The sequence below is a fragment of the Telopea speciosissima genome, chromosome 3 (genome assembly GCF_018873765.1).
Source record: "Telopea speciosissima isolate NSW1024214 ecotype Mountain lineage chromosome 3, Tspe_v1, whole genome shotgun sequence".
Lineage (NCBI taxonomy): Eukaryota > Viridiplantae > Streptophyta > Magnoliopsida > Proteales > Proteaceae > Telopea > Telopea speciosissima.
In genome coordinates, this window is record NC_057918.1 from 42,067,904 (window position 1) to 42,092,613 (window position 24,710).

At 43.1% G+C, this 24,710-nt stretch overlaps 1 pseudogene; it reads left to right on the top strand.

The window, feature by feature from the left end:
• The first annotated feature begins 16,917 nt into the window (after nt 1–16,917).
• On the top strand, nt 16,918–23,789 carry LOC122655183 (annotated as a pseudogene).
• The last annotated feature ends 921 nt before the right edge of the window (nt 23,790–24,710 follow it).

Genomic DNA, 24,710 nt, shown 5'->3' on the forward strand with positions numbered 1-24,710 from the left:
ATCAAAAAAACTCTATAAAATTCAAAACTAAAGTTGCAGTCAGAGTATTTATGCAAACCACAACCCTTTGAAAACCCAGAATTGGTTCAAAATGAATAATGAGTACCAATCTACTGGCAGTGATTGAAGTTTCCACAGCCCCATCTTTCCAAGTCAACCAATAACTTAAAATTATCAAAAACAAAAAAACCCTAATACAAAAATCCCATTTGAGAGAATAATCTAAGAACCAATAAAACTGAACTAACATACATCAAAATAAATCCAATAATCAACCAAACTGAAAACCCCAAAGCTGCAATCAAGGTATAGACATTTGTATAGAATATAAAGAAGAAAAAAAAAATCAGAGGAACGCACAGTCCATATGAAAAATAAATAAATTAGATCAATGTACTAGGTCAGAAGTGCTGTGGCGAGACTTACCGTACCCAATAACTTAAATTATCAAAAACCACGAGAAACCCAAATGCAGACATCCCGTGTGAGAAAAGAATCAGATAAACCGGCAAAACCATAACCTCATAGATCAAATCAATCCAATTAAATCAACTAAATTGAAAACCCAAAATGCAATCATAGTATCGACATTTGTGTAACATATACCAAAAACCCAGAAGAACCCAGTCTCTGTAAATCAAAAACCAATAACAGGGGTGTAGGGTTTATCTCTCCAACTATTACACCCGCACCCCAAATATGCCCCTATACCCTCGGGTAGTTTAGACATTTACCAAGGGCAATGCCATAGTGGCACTGGCCAACACCAATGACCTTGAACTTAAAATATTATTATAATTATCCCTTCGAAGTCTTGAAAGTGTGCGTTAATGCCCCACAACTTTCCTTGAAGTTTGGGCCTTGACAGCAGCACTGGAGTCACGAACAGACTCACTCGTACTGAATCCGCTCGAGGATCCGCATGTGCCGTTACCTACCCTTTTGGTAATTTTTCTCTGTGGGACCCACATCCCCGTGTCTCGGACACTATAATTAGACCTTTGGACCATATGGACCCCTACCCTTATCATTGATTGGTTAAGTGGGCCATGAAAGTGGGCCCACAAAGCCTAACTTAAAGAAATAATGGGTTTTAATACCTTAAACCAAACAAGCCTTGGAGGAAAATTAAGTCCTATGGATTTAGGGTGCAATCCAAACATGCCCTAATTAACTAAATGGATCTAATGGTCTATGACTTATAGGGGTGTCAACCGGTCGGGCCTAACTGGGCCTCACCAATTTTATAGGTTGCACCGTGTCCAACCGTTTAGGCATTCGAGTTTGCCTTGGGTGGGCATGGTACAGTTTCATTTCAGTCGGTCGATGTTCGTTCTTTAATCGGGGCAACCTTATTCGCACTAAACGGGCCTAAACCGAGTCTAAAATGGGCTAATGAGCTGTTTAACTCTAAACGGTCTCTAAACGGTATGGGCTTACTAATTGATATGCAACCAGAATTTTAAGTTCAAACCATCAAACCGTTGGGCACTCACTGTACACCTCAACTCAAAATCAAATAAAACTTATCCCAACTAAAATAGTAGCAGAACACCAAATAGAAACACATCTAACAAAGTATGTAGAGGGAAAAATAATAGCAGCACAATACCGAATAGAAACACTTCTAACAAACTAACTAGAGGATAATAAAAAAAATAGCAACACAACACCAAATAGAAGCACATTTAACAAAGTAAGATCTAAAAACTAAAACTAAGCCTCATCTCACCTACGTTAAGTGTATCTAAATCTAACCAATAAATGTCAAAGACCAAAAAAAAACACAAACACAAAAAAAGGAAATTTGGAGGGAAGGGGAGGGGAAGTTTATAAGTTAAAGGGTCGGGCTGCAACAGGGCGGTCTAGGTAGGGCTTGGAATCGGTCGGTCCGATCGGGCGCCCGACGGGCTAGGACCCCACACCGGGACTGCCGGATTACTAAACATGTCGGGCTTAAGCCCGACACGTTTAGTAATCGGGCCAGGCCGGGCTGGGCTTTAACCGAGAGGGCTTGGTCAAGCCTGGCAGGCCGGGCCTAGAATTGACATCCCTAATGACTTCGAGCAAACAAGCCCTAAGACCTAATTAAACCCAAAAGGGCTAAATTGTGTTTGGGGGGATACCTAACCAAACACTACCTAAGGCCCATTTAATCTTAAAAGGATAAGGAAATCCCTTATTCCTTTATCTCTCCCCATCCCAAGCAAATCGTGGAGGAGAAGAGATAAGAGAAGGAGGAGGAGGAAGGAAGAAGAAGAAGTGGAAGTAGGAGAGGAATAGGAGGGGAAGGGAAGAAGATGGGAGCTATGCCAAAATGGCTGGTTACCCCACATCTCCTCCTCTTGCTGTCCGGACGAAGGGAGAAGAAGAAGGTGAAGGAGAAAAGATGGAGATGATGGTTGGAAGGAGGATCTCACCAAGGTAAGACCCCAAACTTGGTTCTCCATTTTCATTTCCATTTTGATGAATTCCTTGAGCTTGAGCTAACCCAGGATTCCATTTGGGACTCAAGGTGATGCTTGGCCCTATTTGGGAGCTCTAATGGTGCTGACCTAGCTCTAGGAATGGTTCCCATGAGCTGCCTTGCAGCCATTGTTGCTAGACCTTGGTTCTAAGCCATGAAACCCAACGCTTTGACCAAATTGAGACCAAACCCTTGTTGGATCTTGGATCCATGAGGTGAGCCTAGGTTCTAGTGACCCTAGGGAGGCTTAGACACCCCCTCTATGTTCCTGAAGTGTTGGGGTGCTCCAAGCTTCAAGCTGGAGAAGAAACCCTTTTAAATCTCGGAAGAGACTGTCGGAGGACGCACGACCGGATCCACAAATAGTGGTACCGTCCGCAAGTCCGCACAGTGTAATCCCTGTGAATTGGCTTGGACGGATGAGGGAACGGACTCACTCAAGTCTATTACATCTGCCCGAGGGTAGTTCACTCTCGGGTATGTCTCAGGGATCGACCGAATGCAGGGGCGAACTAAGGAAGCACATCTGCCCATGGGTCCGCTTGCTCTCGGGTGTGTCTCAGAAGTTGAACGGATGCACGATCGGATCCAAGTGAGAAGTTCCGTCGATAGATCCGCTCGTTCTATTTTTACCTTTTGGCCTGAACGAAGTCAGGGACGGACTCACCTCTGTTGCAACCGTCTGTGAGTCTGCTCGTGCTGTCTTGGTTGAAACTTGATTTTAATCTTGGGGCCTAGCATGAGACCCTCCTATACATGCTTTAATGATTTCTTTTGTATGTCTAGGCTGGTGCACTGGCAAGATTCATGTCAACATGCCGGATGGCACCCGATGTTCAGTGAGATTCATGTCAATCACGCCAGGTGACACCCGAGTTCGGTGAGTGGGTTTTGGGTGACTTTGTTGGGTTTGAATATATATATATATTCGAAAATCTTAAGCATTCTATTATATAATTATAAGCATTGTGGGTATTGCATTATTATTCAAATGTGAACTGTTATGAATGTAATAGTATTCTTACCATTATATCGTGCTACGGTGCTAGGTGTGCCGGTATCAAAACACCAATTTATTTAATTATAAAAACTGTTATATGCCATCCTGATCTATATGTGCCGTGCCGTGCGGGTACCCAGGTACTAGATGGAATGGGACGTTGATGCATCCGGAATACCTCTCGGAACGATAGGATTTGCATATAGTATATCTGTGGCTAGGATGCTTGTTCCCTTATGCTATGACCCTTGCCAACAGGGGATTACGTGTTGGATAGTCTGAGCACCTGTGGTCTGTGGAGGTGGGAGAGGCCAGGACAGGGGTAGTGATGACTATATGGGGTTTGCCACTGGGTGACCGGATGGTTTCTACCGGCGTAGGTCCCCTTGTGATAATTGAGGTTTCACTGGGGCGATAATTTAAGTGACCCTCAGTGTCTCCCGAGTTATCACAGTAGCATACACTTGACCAATAGAATTTGTGAGCTAGGTAGAAAATGAATCTAACATTAGCATGCATCATTTTGCTTGATATTGATCGTGTGGTGTATGTGCATTCCCCTTTGCTCCCTCACTAGCTAGTGTAGCTAACCTCGTTGCGCAAACCCTTTTTAGTTGATATGTAGGTAACCTCTTGAAGAGCACCGTTAGATGCGAATCAAGTGGAGCCGGTGGCTGTGACTTAGATATAGATGTACACCCAAGAATGGTGCCTTAGTGGCAATTATTTATTATTTAATTTCTGTATTCATTCTACAATCATGTATAAACTGTATGTTTAGTTATAAGGAGAGATTGAATGGTTACATTTATCGAGATTGTAATATGTGTTATCATTAGAGAATCGATGCTGTATAATTTCACGTGATTTAATTTAATTTCGTTTCTGCTAACTTTGTGATTGGAAAGATTTATTCCATTTGGGTGCGTTCCTTTCTGTTATCAATATGTGATGACAGGGTGGACTATGGCTTGGGACACTGTATCTATGATCCTGATAGGTATTGGGATGATGTGTATTGTCCCAGTCACCCCCTATGTGGCAAAATATCTTACATTGAGATGGGGGCGTGACACCAACTCTCTGCCTCTATCACAGAGGTGGACAAAGGAGGAGAATAGCATCAGAGAGGGTGGAATTCGATATATCACAGGTGGAGAAAGAAGGAGAACACCGTGAGAGAGGTGGTGGAATTCGATGGAGAGCAATAGCCATAGGAAGAAGAATAGCGTGAAAGAGAGGGTGGAAAGCTGGAAATCGATGGAGAGCCAAAGCTGATGGAAAAAGAAAAAAAAAAGAGTTGTATTTGGTTAAAAAAAAAGGAATAAATCAAATAAGGGCACCGTAAATTTAAGAAGAATTAGGAAGAAAGAAAAAGAGAATAATAAGAGATAAACGGTATTTAAATAAAAAAGAAGAGTAAAATGGTTAAGTAAAAAAAATAGCCAGTATGATAGTTTGATAAGAATGAAGGATAAAAGAGGTAATTGAAAGATTTGCTTTAAATAATAATAAATATTTAGATAAGAATAAAGGATAAAAGAGGTAATTGAAAGATTTGCTTTAAATAATAATAAATATTTAGATAAGAATTAGGATAAAACAGGTAATTGAAAGATATGCTTTAAATAATAATAAATATTATTAATATTAAAGGTACCTAAGATTATGAAATTATAAGAAATAATGACATAAAGATTAAGATTTTTTAGATAAGAATGAAGGGTAGAAAAGGTAACTGATATATATATATATATATATATATATATATAAAAATTAAAAACAGTAATTAATACTAAGGGTAACTAATATTATTATTGTTTTTTTTTGGTAAAGGGGAATTTTACTAAGATAGGGAGTGTGTACAAGCAGTAGCTTCATGAGTACAAAGGTCATGAAGCCACCGAGTGGATAAAGGCCAATCTGTCACACACACAAGTGATAGGGCTTTCCTTGTCAGGGCATCTTCTACACCATTAATAGCCCTTGGGATACAAAGAAAAGAAATAGAAGAAAATGAGGAAGAAAGAGCCCGCTTGATAACCTTACAAGAAATAGTTTTTGGTGTTTTTTCGTTCCGAGAAACGGAAAAACACCCAAAAAATCACTTGATAACGAAGTGTTTATTGTGAGTGTTTTTTGGAAACAAGAATCAAAATTTATGCTCCCTAGAAGACTTTTGGCAGAACATGTACTGTCGTTTTGTGCTGAAAATTAAAAGTTGTGCCCGATAAACTGCTCACGCCTCTAACCTCTCTCTCACCTCTCACGCCTCTAGCCATTGAAACCTTGTACAACTTGCAACTCATCTTGGAGGTAAGATCGACCTTGTATTCTATCCCTTTCCTTCTCTCACTCTATCTCTTCCTCTCTCTGTCTTTCTGTCGCTCGCTCTTTGTGCGTGATTTGGTTCACATAAACCCTAAGGAGCACGGTTTTTGTGTTCATCCATTGGAGTGAACTGAAAGCCATGGTTATTAGGGTTTCCCACTTGAGAACCTTCGCGGCGAAGTAGGAACCCAAGAAACCTTCATCGTTGCTACAAACTTCAACAACATCACCGGTTCGATATGCTTTCGCCATTACTAGAAACGAGAAGACCTCCCTCACTGAAAGCCCAATCAAAGGGAAATTTCAAGGTAGGTATCCGAATGGACTACCCTCTTAAGTACAGAGTACTTATTCACCCAAAAGATCAAGCCAGAAATAAAGCTAAGCCATTGAAATCATATTTGGTGGTAAAACAGAGATCATATTTGATTTCAGTTTGATATATGACAGCAGGGTTGGATTTAGGGTGTAAGAAACAAGGGCTAGGGTCGCACAAGAGAATCGATTCAGACCCTAGAGTTTGGGATGGAAAGATGAATAATTGAGAAGGATCTGTGTCGCTCTTGTGGAACCAGATCAAGTTGGGACTGAACAAAACAACACAGGGACGCATGGGTAAGGAAAAAAATAAAAAAGGGAAGAGATTGAAAGGAGGAAGGGAATCGTACCAAGAGGAGAAGGGAAGAAATATAAGTCGGCCAAATCAGCGATTCGCCAAGCAACACACACACAGAAGGTACAATCCATTGATAAAAGATTTAAAAGCAGGTTGCAATTGCAAACAAGACCCATAACCAAGAGAAGAAGAAGAAGAGGAAAAAGTGAAGAAAGAAAAACGTTTTCAAGAACAGGTTTACCAAGCGGGTCAAAAACGGTTTCTCAACACAGAAAAGAAAAAAAACTGCTCTATTGTTTCTAGCACATAACTAGAGCAGAAACAACAGTAAGGTTATTAAGCGGGCACAAAGTTTTCTAATATCAGAGAGCACCACAGCCGAATGGGTAGGGGGTGAATTACTATGATCCTTGATATAGTTCACAGCTTCTCTGCAGTCAGACTCGACTTGCACTTGAGTGAACCCCGAATCCAAGGCCATCCGCAGAGCAAAGCAAATGGCCAGCAGCTCCCCTTGAGTTGCTGAACCAAAGGTATGAGGTATGGAGACAAACTTCCTCTGAACGCCTGCATGATCTCTAAACTCCAAACCCATGCCACCCTTTGAACTATCATGTGGGAGAGCAGCATCACAATTTATCTTGATAATTCCAGTTGGTGGTGCACTCCAAACTTGAGAAGGTGAACCTTTTCCAGCCGGTTGAGAGTTACTGCTAGGCCTTGTAGGCATCCATATTGCTGCAAACTCAAGGTAAGCCTTGCCCGCCATTGAAATGACCTTTGAAGGAGTCCAACGAATAGAGTTAAAACACAGTTCGTTGTGTGCTCTCCACAGGTACCAGCACAGGAAGGCTGCTCTAACAAGGCTTCATGCGCCTTCCTCTTATTATGGCGAAAAATAACATCCCAGCTACTCAACCAGTCAGCTACGGTTGGCCTTATATCTGTAGGTGGGGAGTATTGCAGTGAACTTCCATGCCAAACCACTCTTGCAAAGGGGCAGTCCAGCAATAGGCAGTCCAGTAATAGGTGGTCTCCAGTTTCCATCTCTGCTCCGCAACGTAGACACGTTGGATCTATGGGTATCTGGCGAGAGTGTAGACCTGAATCTGTGGCGAGTCCTTCATTGCAGGTTGTCCAGATGAATGCCTTGATCTTCGGCAAAGTTTAAATATTCTAGATTCTCTTCCATACCGCCTCTGGGATCAACTCCCATTTATGAACTCTAGATGTTGCTGCCATCGATCTCTGGGACTCCTCCTCCGTCTTTGCCAATAAATAGTATGCTGATTTAATAGAAAAGTTCCCATTCTTTGAAGCACCCCATACTTGCATGTCTTCTTTCATAAATAGACTCAGGGATATCTTCAAGATTGCACTTACATCAGCAGGTTGAAAAAATCGCTGCAATAGGCTGGTCTTCCAAGTTCGACTGATTGGATCTATTAAGTCAGCTACATAAACAAGATTACAATCATCAGGCCTTAGAGTCTGCACTTTAAAATCGGGCAGAGAAGGAACCCATTGATCCAACCAGATATTGACCTTCGGCTACATAAACAAGATCACAATCATCAGGCCTTAGAGTCTGCACTTTAAAATCGGACAGAGAAGGAGCCCATTGATCCAACTAGATATTGACCTTTTGCCCAATATTATGAAATTATAAGAAATAATGACATAAAGACTAAGATTTGAAGAATGGAATTTTAGATAAAAATGAAGGGTAGAATAGGTAACTGAAAGATTTGCCTCAACGTGCTTTTATATAATAGTATAATAGTATAATATAGTATGATAGTATGATATGATAACAAAAGGAAGGGAGATGGTTGGACACGCCGCTAGCTTTTGCTAGACTTAGCATTTTTGTCCAATGGAGAGGATAGGGGGTCATTTTTATAGAAGGTGGGACAAAGTCACTCAGCCTGATCACAACAATTTCCCTTTAACCCAAAAGGGAAATAATCAAAACGTATTTCCTTTTTTTTTTTTGGGTATAATAAAGTATTTCCAAAAAAAAAAAGGAAATACGTTTTGATTCGGTACCGGGTTTTTTGAAAAAGTTGGGTTCGGTTTGTGTCTATATTTTCTTCTCTTTCTCTTTTCAAGTACATAAAATATTTCATTAGCCCCACACTTAAAGAGGAGATCAATGGAAGAAGCATTGTTACAAATCTTATACTCATTATTTTTTTATCGATTTCATTCAATTCGGTTTTTGGTTTGTTATTGATTGATCCAATGTGATCCAGTTTTCAACCAATCCCGTCATACCCCAATCCAAAACCAATCCAATAAGAATCGATTCAATTCGATCTCGGGTTTTTTGATCGGTTTCAATCGATCTTAATGGTTCAGGTTAGGTTTTGACACCCTTAGCCGGGAGATAGGGGATGGGGAACCTTTTTCCTTTGGGTTTTTGTCAAATGCCCCCTTACAACTTTTTTAATTGTAAACTCCCCTTTACTTTCAAAACATTGTAATAATTTGATCCAATCCGTTAGTCTTGAACGTTATGTATAAACGGATTGATTTTTTTGACCATAATGCCCCTGATATAGTAGAATGACCAAATTGCCCTCACTAACACACATGACCAAGTTCCCTCCACCGCCAGTGAAATCTGGGCTTCAAGGGCTTCCCCCTTCAACAACTCACTCCCCTCCACCGCCATGAAATCTGGGCTTCAAGGGCTCCCCCTTTCCAAATTCCCACACTTGGCGTTCATGTCTATGAGAGCTGCAAGAGCATGAGTTATCAAGAAACAGGTATCCTTTCTTTCTAAGTCGGATAAACACAGGAAGGATTGTAACTAACCCACCACCTGCAACTGTAATTGACCCACCAACACCCACATTACCTTCATGATTCCCGGCGGCAGCAACATCGACACTTGAAAAGAAAACCTAACTCATGTAGGACTCCTTCAGATATCGTTTTCTAATTCCTTCATTTCAATTAAAGATAATCATTACTAATTCACCTATCCAAATCCCAATAGAAGAAAAATAAAGTAAAAGAAAGAAAGAAAGAGAGAGATCCGATTTCAGATTTCTTACTTTCTAAACTAAACTGAGAATAATGAAGGTCGAAATCCACAGAACCATCGTGGGCAGCAAAGGCCTTCTCCCCCTCTCTGATTCCCGCTTCTTTGTATCCCTTTCTGTCTTCATCTCTGTCTTTCAAAGTCTTGGTTTTTTTTTTTTGGGGGGGGGATTTTGGAAGAGAAAGAAAAAGCAAACTTAAAAGAGTTTTTTTTTGGAAGCTGGGTGGTTCAGAATAGAGATTCAGTTTTCTTTCAGTTGTTTTTTGAATTTTTTTGCAAAGCTTTCATTAGGTTTTTCATCTTTTAATTGAAATCAGGGAACGTGAAATCAGATTTAGGAGAAAATATTGGCCTGTGGTTGCAAGCTCTTCTTCTTCTTGACATTCTAATCATCACCATCTCCAAACACATCATCTCCTCTTTCTTTGAATCCATATACCTATAATCCCCATCTTCATACACATCCTCTGAATCCATATCAGACCCAGAACCCTAGAACAGAGGAAGTTGTTCAATAGGGCTTAATCATCTCAACCCTACGCAAGTTCAGCAGATTCAAGCCCAGATCCAGCTCCAACAGCGAGTTCGACGGTGACAACTGAGTCTGCAGGGTCTTCGCCTGAATCTGATTTCAAGCTCCCTAATTTCAATGAGCCTCCATGGGATGAATCGGAGAAGTTCATATTGCAGAGATTGGGTTTGCAAGATGAGTTGCAGGGTTGAGGGTTAATGAGGGTAATTTGGTCATTCTACTATATCAAGGGTATAATGGTCAAAAAATTCAATCCGTTTGCACATAACGTTCAAGACTAACGGGTTGGATCAAATTGCTATCATGTTTTGAAAGTAAGAGGGAATTTACAATTAGAAAAGTTGTAAGGGGGCATTTAGACAAATGGGCATTTTCAGGGGACATTTGACTAAAACCCTTTTCCTTTTATTTATACTATAGGTTATAACCCCCAAAAAACTGACAGTATAGTGGGGCACGTCTGACTGGATAGTTGACCTCGCCTACTGAGCTTTCCACTTGTCAGTTAGAACTTAAAATTCCCCCCTCTGGTTTGGAAACTTGCTTTGTTTTGGGACCTCCAACGGCTGGTACTTCTTATTCCATAATGGCATTCGACTACAGGTTGGAAATATAAAGCCCCAAGTGAATGCTTATCCTCCAGACACGATCAGAGTTGGTTTCAGAGACTGATCCAAGTTAGGAGTTGATCGGAGCGGCCGTCATCGGAGGTGATAGCATCGCCCAGATTTAAGTAGTATCACATTCAGGTAATTCAGGAAATCTTTCTGTGTCTCTCAGCCCTTAAACTGAAGTAGGGTTGAACAAAAAAATATAAACAATTAGCAATTGAAAGTGATGGCCTTCGGTAGGCATACTCAGGGTAAAGTCAGATTGTAATTGTTCTTTCTAGCCATCTTTTTGTTTCATTCTAATTTTTCTGGGTTCTTGTTAGTTGTATTTGGGTCTCTTTTTTAACCAAAGAAAATTCAAATGCAGAAAATGAGAGAAAGAAGTGGAAAAATAATGTGGTATTTTCAAGTATTAAGAAATCGAAATTGGAGTTCTTTAGGTGGCCTGGTCTGCTACCCGTGAGTCTTTATAGTAAATTGATCACAGATTCAGTTTTGTTCTTTTTTTTTTTTTGTAGTCTGTTAAATCTCTTCTGTCCTTCCAAGCCCAAGAGGGTAGTAAAAAAAAACCAAGAAGGTGAAGGAGTGAAAAAGAAGCCTGGAATTAACAGTTCTGGTTTGGGTTGGGTCGACTCATCAGTTGGGTGTAGGCATGTTGATGGTCGGGGTTGAATTCCTTTGCTTTTGGCCTTGGGCTGTCAGATCTGGTCACCACTTGCTATATCAAACATTTGAGGGTCCATCTTCTAAAGCTATCTATATCTACCTCATAGGTTGAGTTTCAACCAATTTTTAAATATTGGAATCAGATCGGTTGAATCGACGATTCAGATCGAGATCGGCTGTGTGATGCCGATCCTGACCATTCCAGAGAAGCCGATTCTAGGGTTTTGGGGACACGATCATTCGGTTTCAAATCTGAGGGGCCGATCCATGGGTTTTTGGGGCCAATTCTGGCTGATTCCAATCCAGATTAGAATGTTCAGGTACCAATTTGATCCTTGTTTCCAAGTTTAAATCCTTGGTTTCTACCCAAAACAGCCAACTGATGTGTCTAAAAAATGAGTTCAAAGTGATTGGACTACAGAAATTTCCTCCCCCTAGTATATAAAAAGGAAAAAAAATTCTTGATATATGTAGTATAGAACATAAAGGTTTGTCCCAGCACAAATATATGACAAGTTACCCTTTTGTATGTCAAGTTTCAACCCAATCAGAACTAGTCATTGCCAAAATAAAGTATTGATTATTTGTCTAATGAGAGGTTTTGCACCAATACTTCTTTTGCCTACCAAGCCCTTTCACAATCTCTGACACTCTCTACCCTTCCTGACCATGTGAGCCCTTCATTTATATTCATCGTGAGGTATTCCTCTCATGCGGCCATTGACTTGGTGTGGGAGATGCCAATATACGCGGCGCAGTGTGTTTATCTCTCCCACTTTTCTTAAATATAACTTAGATTTTCCTTGCGTGAGATATCATAGCCGTAGCTAAGTTTGTAGAGTTTGAATAGCTTGATCTTATATTTTGTCACATCCATGGACGATAGGAGAATGGTTTTTTGATTGATGAACAAAGTTAAATAAGTCTTAAGTAAGTTCATGATGAAACTTGAAATGTGGATTAGAACAGCAATGTAGTGTGTGATTGGACAAGTAATTTCTCTTACTATTTGAGTGATGTTGCTAAAATTGTAGGCTGGTTCTGTTATTGGATATTGTGTCCATCAAAACCAAAATAAATTGTTTAATTTTAATTAACTTGTATTTATATTTTATGGGCGATTGTGTGTCTAGAGGTATGGCCTTAAAGTGTTTGCAACTTGGGACGGAGTTGGGCTCTCTGTTGTCATGGTTGCCGCATTGTGTGTGTATCGGATTCGATCATTCGAGAACCCTACATGGTTTATTGTCGGATATTTTATGTAACAGTGTTCTACTGATAGTTGTGTGGTCCCTAAACCTCTAAGAGGTCTTTATCGTTGCAGAGCAATATTGTATACTTTAGGTACATATGGTTGATGCCTACATTTGATTGGCTATACATTACTATTTTGGGTTCAATAAGGAATCCACTTCCTGCACGGAGAATGTCTTGAGAGCGAATCTTGAATTTGACTAGACAAAATTTCCGTGCTCGGTGATTTAACTGTAAATTGTTTGCAATGAATCTATAAAATTATTATTTATATTTATAAATGTTTTATTGCATTCTTTTGTTGTCCAATCAGTGGTCAGGATGCTCTGTAACTAGGGTGGTGATAGTAATTTAATTCCATGCCCTGAGGTGCATTATGAGATATTGTAAAGTGGAGGGACCTACACGTACTATTTGCTATCATTATGAGTTTTATAGTTTTTACCATACTAATGTGTCCGGGCAATTATGTTTAATTCGCTTTTTGAGTAAGACTCTAATTAAGCTGCCTTGGTGTACGGACCAATAGATTCTTTGCAGTGAGGTACATATCCATGACCACTAATCTATGTTGTGTGGTAGGCTCTCCCCTGGAAGAAATATATTTGGCTAGACCAAGGCTAAAAAAGCTAGTTTTAGGACATAGCAAAGGACTAAGGATGTGGAGAATCTACAAAGGTATAAATTTGCCATAAATGAAGCTAAGGAGATTGTGGGAAAAGTCTGCTAAAAAAAATATGAAAATCTTTATAACAATCTGAGTACATAGGAAGGAGGAAAAGCTATCTATAATAAGGTAGCTAAAATGAGGGAAATGAAGAGTAGGGATCTTAACCATGTTAGATGTATTAAAAGTGAAGATGGTAAAGTACTAGTAAGGGATGAGGACATTAATAAGAGATGCGAAGGTTATTTCTGCAACCTACTAAATGAACACACTTTAAATAATAGTGTTCCGGAAGACTGCATTATTCATAAAGACACTACACGTCGTAGATATATAAGAAGAATTAGAGTGTCAGAAGTAAAAGAAAAGCTTTAAGGAGGATCAAAGTAGGCAAGGCATAAGGCCCAAATGAGATCCCAATAGAAGTGTGGAAGAGCTTAGGAATCTGTGATTTGTCTTGGCTAACCAGGTGTTTAATAAGATTATGGGCACAAGGAAAATGTTAGATGAATGGAGGAGAAGCATCGTGGTTTCGATTTACAAAAATAAAGGTGATATTCAAAGCTGCAATAACTATAAAGGCATAAAACTAATGCGTCATACTTTGAATTATGGAAGAGGGTTTTTGAAACCCATTTTGAGGCAAAAAACTACTGTTACGGAGAATTAATTTGGTTTTATGCCAGGAAGATCCATGACGGAAGCTATTTACCGAATTAGGAGACTTATGGAAAGATTTAGAGATTGCAAGAAGGATCTCCATATGGTCTTTATTGACCTAGAAAAAGCTTATGACAGAGTCCCTAGAGAGTTAATCTGGCAAGTACTAGAGAAGAGGAGTGTTTCAAGTAAATATGTGGGCATAATTAAATATATGTATGATGGTGCGGTAACAAGTGTAAGAACTGTGGGGGCCCAAGGTAGTGAATTCCCTATTACAATTGGATTACATCGGATCAGCTTTAAGCCTTTTTGTTTGTGCTTATATGATTTAACAAGAGACATTCAAGATGAGGTTCCTTGGTGTATGCATTTTGCTGATGATATTGTTTTGGTGGATGAAACAAAAGTAGGGATTAACGCCAAGTTAGAGTTATGGAGATCAACCTTGGAATCAAAAAAGGTTTTATGATAAGTAGAATGAAGATATAGTATATGGTGTGTAACTTTGGTTACATTGGGACAGATAATGAGGTGGTGAAAATTGATGAGAGGGATACTCTGCCAAATGATTATTTTAGGTATCTTGGCTCAATTATAGAAAAAGAAGGTGATATAGAGGATGATGTTTCACAAAGAATTAACATAGGATTGATGAAGTGGAGAGGAGCGTTGGGAGTGTTGTGTGATACACCTTTATAAAGGAAAATTTTATAGGACAGTCATACGACCAACTATGATATATGGTGCAGAGTGTTGGGCAGTTAAGAAGCATCATATAGATAAACTCAGTGTAGCGGAGATAAGGATGTTGATATGGATGAGTGACAAAACTAAGAAGGATAAAGTAAGGAATGATCATATTAGAGCTGATTTGGGAGTAGCTCCGATACATCATAAGCTACGAGAAAATCGTTTGAGGTGGCATGGCCATGTTCAACGGAGGCCTTTGGATGTTCCAGTATGGAGGAGTGATTTGATTTGGATTGAAGGAACTAAAAGAGGCAGGAGCAGACCTAAAATGACTTTATGAGAAGTGGTGAGGAAAGACATGCATAACTTAGTCCTTGTATCAAGTATGACCTCGAATAGAGCTGATTGGAGGGCAAGGATCCATGCCCATTTAGTTGAGATAAGGCTGAGTTGTTGTTGTTGTTATTGTTGTGGTTGGTGTACGGTCCAATAGGATCGCACCATTTGACACATAGAATCCAAAGAAGGAAAAAAAATCTTATTTCGCTATTTAGGAGAGAAAGTGTTGATCACAATAGGTCATACAATTTCGAGAAAACCAGAGCTCTCTCTCTCTCTCTCTCGCTCTCCCCTTTTCTTCTCTTGCTCTCTCCAAGTGTTGGGTGTTGCTATCATTCGAGGGAGGATTCCGCTGCGTTCTTGCTCCATCATGTGTTGAGTGGAGATCGATTCCTACTTCTACGGGTTTGGTGTTCAAGTGCTGTGAACTGTTAGGGGTGCTTTGCTTTCGGCACTAAAGAAGTAAGCCTACTCGCCTATCCGTGATTGAGGAAGTGGTGGACTATAGGGAGAAAGAAGTTGTTATGCCGATTTCCAAACAAGCATGGCATGAAAGAGAACAGCAGGAGGTGGTAGCGAAATAAAATTCATTCTTTTCCATAGCATCCGCATAAGCAGAAGTATCAGTTTTGCTTGATTCGAACTATATCTGTCGAGCCACCGCTTACGGCCTTCTTTAGTATGGTAACCTCGTCCGTCAGGCCACCCATATAGGCTCGAAACACTTCCCTGACCCCCTGCCCTTGGCTTCCAACCCAATTAAGATGTTTGATTCGGATACCCCATACTGTGTGAGGAAAATTTTTATTTGGAGCGTTGCTGCCAACAGGTTCTTGAGGAGTGAATCAAGAATCGAATTGACTGGCATATGTGGATTAGAAGAGGAAATGTAGGACGTCATTGGAGAGGTGATTTCTGTTACTGTTTGAGAGGTGTTGCTAAGATGGTAAGCTGGTTCTTGTCGAGAAGGTCAAGAATCCAATTGGCTGGCATATGGGGTATGGTTTACTGGTAAGTTGGATAGATTTGTGCAGAGTAATGATTAATGAAGGGTTTGGAAGCAATTGATTTGAAAATTGAAATGCAGATATTAGGTTTAGGAGAAAATTTTCCTTCACCACGTGGGAAGGGTTCAGCCACCATCCTAGACTGTTGTGTTATACCCTCTCCTGCCCATCCGATAGCCACGGTCAAGGGATTCCACTTCACCTTGGTTTTGGGAAAACTCGGTCCTTAGGTTTATGAGATGGTCAAAAAGGTATATGCCTGACAAGTTATGAGAAGAATACATGAGAATGAAAGAGAAATAATTATGTGGGATAAGTATAGGATCCACCTTTATAGCGCATCAATCCAGGCAACCAAAAGAGAGTATTGGAGCAAAAAATTTTATTATGCATAATGTGATTGATTTCAGCCCTATATATAGGCGGATTTGGCTCTCCTCCAGCTGTGGCGGGAGCTGGAGGATCTAGCACCCCTTCAGATTATTACGTGTGGCAGTAATAATATCCAACGGTCTAGAAAGACATGGAGATTTTTAAGCCAAAAACCCAACAATAGCCTTCCCTTCCACCCGACCCGATTTTATTTCTCATTTCTCTTCCCCCTTTTGAACGACTGTACTCCTGACCATGGAAATCAAACAACCCTAGAAAGAAAGAAACACAACCAAATGGCGAACTGCAGAAGCAAATCTCCATCTCTTCAAACCAAACGGTGAACTGCAGAAGCAAGTCTCCATCTCTTCAAACCAAACGACGAGCTGCGACTGCGCCCTGCAAATTCCTGGTTGCTTCTCTAGAACAATAAATAATGAATGATTTCTGCAACCCACATTGGTTTCTGCGTTGAAGATAGAACGGGTCACTTGTAAGGTTTATAAATTTTAATATTCAAATGAAGAAGGTGACACCCTCCTTCCCCTTGTGTCAAGAAAGCAAGGTCCTTACTCCACTATTGTTGACAAAAGGAAAAAGGAAATGGAGATCATCACAACAATGAGAAGTTATCCTTCATCTTTCTACTCATGATGGAAGAAGCTAACAAGGCTAAAATCATCACTGTTGGTGTAGTAATCTTCCTCATTATCATGATCGGTATCGCTCGTTTCTTCCTCATTGCTGAAGCTGATATTGTAGCAATTCTTGCAATCTTTACATGGGTATTTATCCAATACCATAGAGATAATTCCAGGAGACTGATACAGAGTAATTCAACTTCATTAGGATACAGCTTCCTTAGGAGATTAGCTGGTGTTCCAACAAAGTTTGAGTACAAAGAGCTTGAGGTGGCAACAAATAATTTCCAATCACCGAGTGATGCCATGATCCTGCCGCCACCCCCCTCCCTTCCCCCCACCACATGCTCCTCTCCACCCTCTCCGGCTACAATCCCCTCCACCAACCTACCCCCCTCCATTGCCCCTCCCTCCCCCCACTCTACTCCACCTTCCCCCTCCTTCTCACCCCCTGCAATTGTCGCAGCCTCCACCACCCCTGCCGGCTCAAAATCTTGGGCCTCTCTGCTTTCCAGCCCTCCTTCCACCCCCTGCTCTGGTCTCGCCCTTCACTTTGTCAAACCCTCTTCTGATAATGGTAACACTTTTGCTCTCTGCCCCAATGAATTTCTATCCCCGAAGATTTCTAAGTGGCAATCTTGCCTCGTCGGTCACTTTCTCGGCAGCAGGCCCTCCTTCAACACCGTAAGGTCTTCCCTCTCCAAGCAGTGGAGAGCGGAGGGCTCCCTGGACATTTTCCTTCTGGACAGTGGAGTCTTCATTTTCAAGTTCTTTTCTGATGTCTCCTTGGCTCGTGCTCTCAATGGCGCTCCTTGGCTTGTTGGCAACAAACCCATTTTTCTCAGGCAATGGAACCCCTACATCCTCCTCCACAAGGTCGACCACAACACCTTCCCTTATGGATCTCCCTCCCTGGTCTTCCTTTCCACTACTGGAGCCAGGAATGCCTCAGTCGAATTGGCTCAGTTGTGGGCCAACCTCTCTACACTGACGTGCGCACTCTCAAGATGGACAGGTTATCCTATGCTCGGCTTTGTATCGACGTCTCGGCAGATCACCCTCCACCATCCTCCATCTCCATTGTTGAAGACGACGGTTTCAGCTTCGAACAGCCCATCAAATATGACTAGCTTCCTCCTCACTGTATCCACTGCCATGTCTTTGGTCACCACTCCAAGAGCTGCTCCGGAAAGAATCCACTGCCTGAGGTTTGCCCTGGAGATCTTGCTGGTCTTTCGGTCTCCCCTGCTGAACTGCCCCTGACTTCGGCTCCATCTGCAACCTGTCCCTCTTTGCCTCCTCCGGCTTCGTTGGGCATCTCAGCTACTCCGGCTGCATCAAGCACGCCAGCACCCCCTTCAGATGCTCTCCTGCTCCCCCCGCTGGCCTTTGGTCCCTCTAGATCTCCCAGCAGGGGTCGACTGAAATCTCGCCGCCACCGGAATCGCCGCCGTCCATTGCTGAGCTCTTCTTTGCTTGCACGCAGGGAAGCCTCCTCGGTTACTGCACCTGTGACGACTTCATCTTCCTACATCGCCCCTGCCAGTCTGCCCAAGTCAGCCAGTCAAACTTCTTCTTCGATTCTCAGCCCACCTCAGATGGAGCCCTCTTCCTCGTCTAATCGCTTTGCTCCGTTCCAGTCGATGGACCTAGCATCTGATTTGATGTCTCACAGCGTTGCTTGCACCCTTTTGGCTTCTTCGACTGTTGAAGACCCTGAAGTGCCTGCCAGAACCTCTCTGAGCTCTGCGCTATCAAGGTTTTGGGCTCTGCCCCCTCTGGCCTCCCCTGGCGAGGTTGCAGCTTTCGCCTCCTGCAACTCGATCTCTGCCTTCAGGAGCCTCTCTCTCGACAGAAGTTTGTCCCTGCTTTTGGATTACGTGAACGAAACCCCCCCTTTTTCAAATCCCCCTCCTTTTGTCCCTTGCGACATTTTGTCGCTTCCCAACAACCCCCTCCCCTCTTACAGCCTCCCCCTCTCGCCACGTGCCCCTACCTTTTCCCCTTTTCCCTCTTCCACCCCTCAATCCCTGGCCCCACCACCCTCTAAAATCCTTCCATCTTACTTCACCTACAATCTACCCATTTTACCCCCCTTCTCACCTCCTAAATGCCCATATCCGTGTTTTGCCTCTTAATGCTAATCCCCCCCGACCCATCACCCCTCTCCAACCCATTACTCAGTCTACTCCTTCAACCCAATCTGATACCCTTCTTGATACCCGACCTTTGAACCAACTCCCTAACCCATTCCCCAACCACTAAGCCCAGCTATGCATCCCCGCACCTGACTGCCCTCTCCCCTCCTAGCTTGGTCCTTGGCAACCACCCCTCCCCCCTCCTCCCCCACCTCTCAGGTCTGGCCAGATCCACATCCCCTCCCCTCTTGTTCCCTCCTCTAGGGCCCTTGGCCCTCTTGCTGCTACGTGTATTGCCCGCCACCGCCCCACCCTCTCGTATTTCCGTAAGAGATACCGTAGTGCCCCGCCCAGGGTCTCGCTGCCCCCCCTCTTTAGTTCCCCATGTCTTCTGGTTTCATTTGGAATGTCTAGGGCCTTAATTCCTTGGCTAAACACCATGAAATTAAGAACCTCATTAAATCTTCCAACTCCTCTTTCTGTGCTCTCCTTGAAACCCGGGTTCTCTTTGAGAATGCCCCCCGCATTGTGGCTGCAATCGCCCCTTCTTGGTCCTTCCTCTCTAACTATGACCATTCTCCCAACGGTCGCATCTGGCTCCTGTGGGACCCTTCCAAGATCCATTTCTCCATCTCCCACTCATCCCCCCAACTCCTCCTCCTTTCCATCTCCCTCCCCAACTCCCCTCCCTCCTTCCTTTCTATTGTCTATGCATTCAATAGGGTGGCTGATCGCTCCCCTCTTTGGGATGATCTTCTCCTCCTCAACTCCAGGGTAGGATCTTGCCCTTGGGGGGTGGGGGGGGGACTTTAATGTTGTCAGATTCCAACGTGAAAAAATTGGTGGCCGTCCCCTTGACCCTCTTGCTGTCTCTGCTTTTAATGATTACATTGAGGAAGTGGGTATTGATGACCTGCGTTGGTCCGGATCCCCCTTACTTGGCACAATCGCCGCGCAGGCCCTGACCGGATTGCCTGCAAGCTTGACCAGCTCCTTATCAATGGAGCCTGACTTTCTTCTTTTCCCCACTCCAATGCTTCTTTTCCCCTGCAAGGCCTTTCTGACCGCTGCCCCTGCATCCTCCACATCCTTAAATACTCCTCCTTTAGTCCTAAACCTTTCAAATTCTTTGATATGTGGACCTCCCACCCCCTCTACCACCCTACCATCCTCAAAGCTTGGAGCTCTCCTGCCTTCTCTCCCTCCCTCCCTCTCATTTCCTTTGCCAAAAAACTCCACCTCACCAAAGCGGCCCTCAAAGCTTGGAACTCCTCCACTTTTGGCAATATAAATTCCCGTGTTTCTGATTGTCGAACTGAGCTCTCCTGCATCCAATCCCGCCTCCAAGCTAACCCCCTCAATCCTCTCTTGGCGGAGGAAGAGAAGAAGCTTTGTGACTCCCTTGCCTCCCTTTCCTCTCAAGAGGAAAACTTCCTCTGCCAGAAATCCTGCATCCGCTAGCTGAAGCTGGGCGACTCTAACTTGGCGTTTTTTCACCGCTCTCTCAAAGCCAGGCTCAGCTCCAACTCTATCACCTTGCTCATTGCTTCCGATGGCTCCCAGCTCTCCTCTGTCTCCGACATCAAGTCTGAGGCAGTCTCCTTCTTCTGCTCCCTCTTCAATCCCTCCCTCCCCCCTTCTTCCCCCATCCCCCTAATCTCATAAACAAATTTGTCCCTCCCTCTCTCGCTAGCTCCCTTCTCGCCATTCCCTTGGGCGAGGAGATCTCCAATGTCATCCTTGCCCATAAGTCCAACAAGGCCCCTGGGCCTGATGGCTTTAGTATGGGATTCTTCCTGAGCTGCTGGGATCACATCAAAGCTGGGCTCATCACTGCTATTCATAGTTTCTTCTTCCACCCCAATCAGCTGGCCCAGATCAATCAGACTTTCCTCTGCCTCATCCCTAAAAAAGATGGTGCGTCCTCCCTCTCTGACTTCAGGCCTATCTCCCTTTGCAACCTCCTCTACAAGTTCATTGCAAAGATCCTGGCCAATAGAATCCAGCTTGTCATCCCCTCCTTAGTGAGCCCGAACCAGTCTGCCTTCATCTCTGGTAGGAGCATTGCTGACAACATCATCCTCTGCTCTGAAATCGTTAGAGGTTTTGACAGGAAATCGCATTCTCCTGCCGCCCTGATGAAGATAGACCTTCACAAAGCTTTCGACTCCCTTCGGTGGGACTTTATTGCTGACGTGATGTCTTTGATGGGCTTCCCTCCGCCTTTCATTAGGTGGATTCTTGCTTGCATCTCCTCCCCTGCCTTCTCGGTTATTATCAACGGTTCCCCTGCAGGGTTCTTCCACGCGAAAGCTGGTATCCGTCAAGGCTGCCCCCTTTCCCCTTTCCCCTTTCCCCTTTCCTCTTCTCCCTGGCCCTTGAAGTCCTCTCTAGGAGCCTCCAAGCTAGCACGGACCTTCACCTTATCTCCCCTCTTCCCAAGTGTAAGCACATCAATCTCACCCATCTAGCCTTTGCTGATGACCTCATGATCTTCTCCAAAGCCTCCCCTTCCTCTATCTCCAACATCATGTCCTCCCTTCACCTCTTCGAACGCCTTTCTGGGCTTCGTATTAACCTCCTCAAATCCAAACTCTTCCTTTCGGGGATCCCTGTTGATGCTAAAGCCAATCTGCTCCATTTGACTGGCTTCTCCCTTGGCACTCTTCTAGTAAAATACCTTGGCCTCCCTCTCATCCCTGCCAGGCTCTCCAGCCATCATTGCACCCCCATGCTTGACAATATCCGCAAGTGTCTCCAACTTTGGAAAGCCAAGCTCCTCTTCTATGCGGGCAGACTTGAATGCATCAGATCGGTCCTCCAATCCTCTTACATTTGTTGGTGCGGAGTTTTTGCCATTCCAAAAGCTACCTCCTTAGCTATGGAAAGACTCTTTTGCGCGTTCCTCTGGAAGGGAAAGGAAACTTCCAAATTCCTTCACCCTATCAGTTGGAAATCTATCTGCCTCCCCAAAACAGAGGGACGTCTAGGGATTAGGCGCATCCAAGACTCCAACATTGCGGGTATCCTTAAGCTAATCTGGAAAATCTCGTCCAAACACGATTCTATTTGGGTCCAATGGGTCTACTCCCACCTCTTAAAAAATAACTCCATCTGGACCGTCTCCGTCCACGTCGATTCCTCCTACATTTGGCGCAAGATTCTTCACCTGCGCCATATTGCTCTGTAAGCCATCTCCTTCTCCATTGCTGATGGCTCCTCTACCTCCATTTGGCTTGATCCTTGGCACCCCCTTGGAGTTCTCTTCAACCATTTTGGCCCTAGAGCTATCTACTCCTCCGGTATCCCTAAGGATGCGCTCCTTTCTTCCATCATCTCCCTTGGCTCTTGGTCCCCTCCTTTCCCCCCCATCCCTATCCTCTCCATGATCTGGCCTTCCCTCCCCCCCTTCCCCCCCTCCCCTTCCATTGCTGACAAAATCACTTGGCTCCCCTCCGCCACTGGCCTCTTTAGCTTCAGCTCTGCTTGGAACTTTGTCCGCCCCCATGTCCCCCCTGTTCCCTGGCACAACCTGGCTTGGTTCAAAGGTCACATCCCCCGCCATAGTTTCCTTGTCTGGCGAACCCTCAACCATTGCCTTCCCACCCAAACCTTTCTCATCCATCGCCGGATCCCTGCCAACCCCTCTTGCACCCTTTGCTGGTCTGGTTCTGAAGACATTGAACTCCTTCTCCCAAACCATATGGAAAAAAGCCCTTTTGTTCATTTGGCCCCGCAGCAGGCGTCCCTTACCCTTTGATCGAGAGTGGCTCTGGATGCTCAGGTCATTCCTAGGAGACTCTATTTGCGACGCCATTGGGAAGCTAGTCTTTGGAGCTTCGCTTTACCATATCTGGATGGAGAGAAACCTTCGGAGATGGTCTACCAACTCTAGATCTTTCGACTTGATTTGGAAGTCCATCTCTTTTGATGTTTCTACGAAGCTAAGCTTTCTCCCCCACAAATCCATGTTTGATTCTCCCAGGAATAGGCATATTGTTAGAGCCTGGGACAATGATTGTACCATTTTGCAGCCCCCTCCCTAGAGGGCTTGTAGCTTCTCCCCCCCACCCCCCAGTTCTCCCTTGTTCTTCTTTCTTGCTCATCTCGGGCTTTCTTTGGTAATACATTTTTTATTCACCAAAAAAAAAAAAATTTCCAGTCACTGATTGGTGAAGGTGCATCTGCTTCTGTTTACAAGGGGAAACTTGATGATGGCATGCTTGTTGCTGTGAAAAGGTTAACTGCAGAGAAGCATGGAGGGAAGGAATTCTGGGCTGAGGTTGCAGCCATTGCTAGTGAGCAACATATCAATCTTGTGAGATTTCTTGGGTACAGTTATGTAGTTGAATGGGTTAAATGCATGGGATCTTCCCCCATGGGGTCAGGCACAATGGCCTGCGTGGATGCTTGCCATGGGAGTTGAGGTACAGAGTTGCAATTGATGTTGCTAAGGCATTGGCATACCTTCATCACGTCTGCCAGTCTAAGGTCTTACACCTTGATGTCAAGCCTGAAAATATACTTCTGGATGAGAATTTCAGAGCAGTTGTCACCGATTTTGGATTGTCGAAATCGACGGGGAAAGATGAGAGCATAGTTATGTTGTTGGTCCAGGGAACTAGGGTTTATTTGGCCCCTGAGTGGCTCTTGGAGTGTGGTATCTCAGAGATATCTGATATCTATAGCTATGGTATGGTGGTCCTAGAGATCATAGGTGACCGGAGAAATGTGCGGTTGTGCTAAATTATATCCATACTTTAAAGGGTCCTCAAATGTAGATTGATTTCCTTTGGAAGCTTCATTTCTTGGTTTATTAACAGAGTATCAACTTTTCATGTATGAGAAAAATTTCACACAAAGACTAATGATATATTCATATATGTACTTAAGTCTAGCAGAGGGAAACCAACTCAATGCCTGTTCTGACATAAAAATCCATATGTTTCTTCAACAATGTGATGAAACTTGATGAGAATGAGAATATTGATTCAAAAGGATGCGATAGACACAGTCTTACCTATAATGAGAGATGAATCTTTGTTTCTGTTCCTTATGATGACAAGGAGAGACAAAGATAATTTTCATATGATATCACTCAGTTAGATTCCTCTAGTTGATAAACCTTTTTGAGCCAAATTATGTCCTGGTCATCAGTATCAAAAAAAAGAGAACATTTATTTCAGTTCTCACAGAAATATTCACTATGGATCCCATTTTTTGAAAATACTTCCATGGTTAATAGTTTCCAAAGACCCATAAGTCTCCTCTGTTATTTCTGTAATCTTGTAATAGAACTTCTGTTTGTGAGACTCTTGGCTCAAAGCTCACATAACCATCACTTTTACAAAGAAAAGCAGAAGAATGGCATAGGTTTGGATTCCATAAGAACCAAATACACAGGTAGATTGAAAAGATATTTCAATTGGAGTGATAAGTTTGGGCACAAATGTGCAAAACGCATTTTTCTTATTAAAAACCGAAGTAAAACAAAATTTATAAAATGAAATCTATAAATAATAATTAATTTTTATAAAATATTCTATGATGAAAAAAAAACTGCCAAAGTGACACGTTAATAGAAGGTTCCCCTCCTTGTTCACTGGCCCCCAAAAAAAAAAATGAAAAGAAGGAGAGTATGTGGGAATTCCAAACACACTCTAATGA